The sequence below is a fragment of the Lathyrus oleraceus genome, chromosome 7 (assembly GCF_024323335.1).
Source record: "Lathyrus oleraceus cultivar Zhongwan6 chromosome 7, CAAS_Psat_ZW6_1.0, whole genome shotgun sequence".
NCBI classification, from domain to species: Eukaryota; Viridiplantae; Streptophyta; class Magnoliopsida; order Fabales; family Fabaceae; genus Lathyrus; species Lathyrus oleraceus.
The window spans coordinates 234,212,621-234,214,855 of NC_066585.1; the positions used below are offsets into that span (position 1 = coordinate 234,212,621).

General features: G+C 39.1%; 1 pseudogene; it reads left to right on the plus strand.

Annotated features, from left to right (window-relative positions):
* The first annotated feature begins 697 nt into the window (after window positions 1-697).
* Window positions 698-797, plus strand: LOC127109120 (uncharacterized; annotated as a pseudogene).
* The last annotated feature ends 1,438 nt before the right edge of the window (window positions 798-2,235 follow it).

A 2,235-nucleotide genomic window follows, 5' to 3' on the forward strand; every position in this document is an offset into this window, starting at 1 on the left:
GGTAGCCAAGGCATCTACTTTGCTTGCTAGTTGTTTAAGTTGTTCGCCAGTGTGTATGTTCTGGTTTAAGAAATCTTTATTGGTTTGTTGTTGGGATGCTATAAAGTTTTCCATCATGATTTCCAAGTTGGATTTTCTAGGGGTATTATTGTTAGGATTCGGTTTCTGATATCCTAGAGGTATAGATGGGGCTTGATTTGGAGACTGTCCAGGTGCGTATAAAGCATTATTACTCTTATATGAAAAGTTCGGATGGTTCTTCCAATTTGGGTTATAGGTATTCGAATAGGGGCTTCCTTGAGCATAGTTTACTTGCTCTGCTTGGATTCCAATCAAGAGTTGACATTCCGCAGGAGTGTGGCCTTGGATTCCACAGACCTCGCAATTCTGAGTTATAGCAACCACGGCGGCTGGAGGTGATACGTTTAAACTTTCAATTTTCTGGACCAAAGCATCCACTTTTGCATTAACGTGATCAAGGTTACTTATCTCGTACATGCCAGTTTTCGGTTGAGGTTTTTCCACCGTTGTTCGTTCGGTGCCCCACTGATAGTGGTTTTGGGCCATGCTCTCGATAAGTTGGTAAGCATCAGCATAAGGTTTGTTCATTAGTGCACCACCTGCAGCGGCGTCTATTGTTAACCTTGTGTTGTATAAGAGACCATTATAAAATGTGTGAATTACTAACCAGTCTTCCAAACCATGGTGTGGGCAAAGTCTCATCATGTCTTTGTATCTTTCCCATGCTTCGAAAAGAGACTCGTTGTCTTTCTGTTTAAATCCGTTTATCTGGGCTCTTAACATAGCTGTTTTGCTTGGCGGAAAATATCGGGCAAGAAAAACTTTCTTCAACTCGTTCCATGTGGTGACTGAGTTGGAAGGAAGGGATTGAAGCCATCTTCTAGCGCTATCTCTTAATGAGAAAGGAAAAAGACGAAGTCGAATTGCCTCTGAAGTGACACCATTAGCTTTAACAGTATCAGCGTATTGGACAAATACGGATAAGTGAAGGTTTGGATCTTCGGTAAGATTTCCAGAGAATTGATTCTGTTGCACAGCCTGCAACAGCGAAGGTTTGAGTTCGAAGTTGTTTGCTTCGATTGCGGGTGGAGCAATACTTGAATGCGGTTCATCTTGCGATGGAGCGGCGTAATCTCTAAGAGCACGAGCTGGTTCTGCCATCTCGGGTATCGAAGGAAAAATGTTTTTGAAATCAGGAAGGTCTATAGGAGGGAGATTGTTTGCAGCACGATATTCCCGAATTCGTCGTAAGACTCGGAGATATAGTTCGATATCGTTGATTCGTAAATAGAGCGGTTCGCCTTGTGAGCGAGTGCGTGGCATACAAATCAACGAAAGAAAGAATAGAAGAAAAAGAAACCTTAGTCTCTACAGCGTAACGGAAGAGTTACGATATCGATTGAATAAAAGTCCCCGGCAACGGCGCCAAAAACTTGATCGCTCGACTGCGTGAGTCGAGAATGGGATACAAACTGCAAGTGCACAGTTCTATCGCGTAGTTTTAAAAGATATCGATCCCACAGGGACTTATGAATCGATATACCGTTATCTAAGGTTACTACGTAAATCTAAGGTGAAAATGTTTGATTGTTTGGGGAAAAACTAAGAGCTAAACTAAGATCTAGATTAAATATTAATAAAACGGATATCGGTATGTAGTTCGTCAAAACTAGGGAATCAAGTCTTTGTCGGTTTCTTGGTTTTAAAATGAATCGTTTCGGTTAACTTTATTGGTTAAAGGTTTTATCTCAAACTCTCGCTCTGTTGAATAAACCATGATTTTATATTAATGTAGCTGTCACTTATGATTAAGTCAAAAACCATATTTTGAAAACAATATAGTTGCAGAAACTCTTTTTAAGAAAATACTGACCGTTTTAAACACCCTTATCTCAAACTCTCGCTCTGTTGACTTAGGTTATATAATTAAATCCAAATGCTTAACTCTCGTCCTCACATTCAATCTTTAAAAATACTTTTTGGAAAAGGTCAGAATTTAATTAACTCTAAAACTTGCTCTCGCCCTGATCTAGAATTAATGCCTAACTTACACTGTCCAGTTAAAACCTCAAACTCTCGCTCTATTGATTTTAACTTCTTTATGTCTTTTACTTTTGTAAAAAAAATCTTGTTATTAAACCTGTAAGTTGAGACCGTAAAAAGATTGATTTTGATTTTAAGTTTAAATAGACCGACTCAGTCTTGATCCCTTAT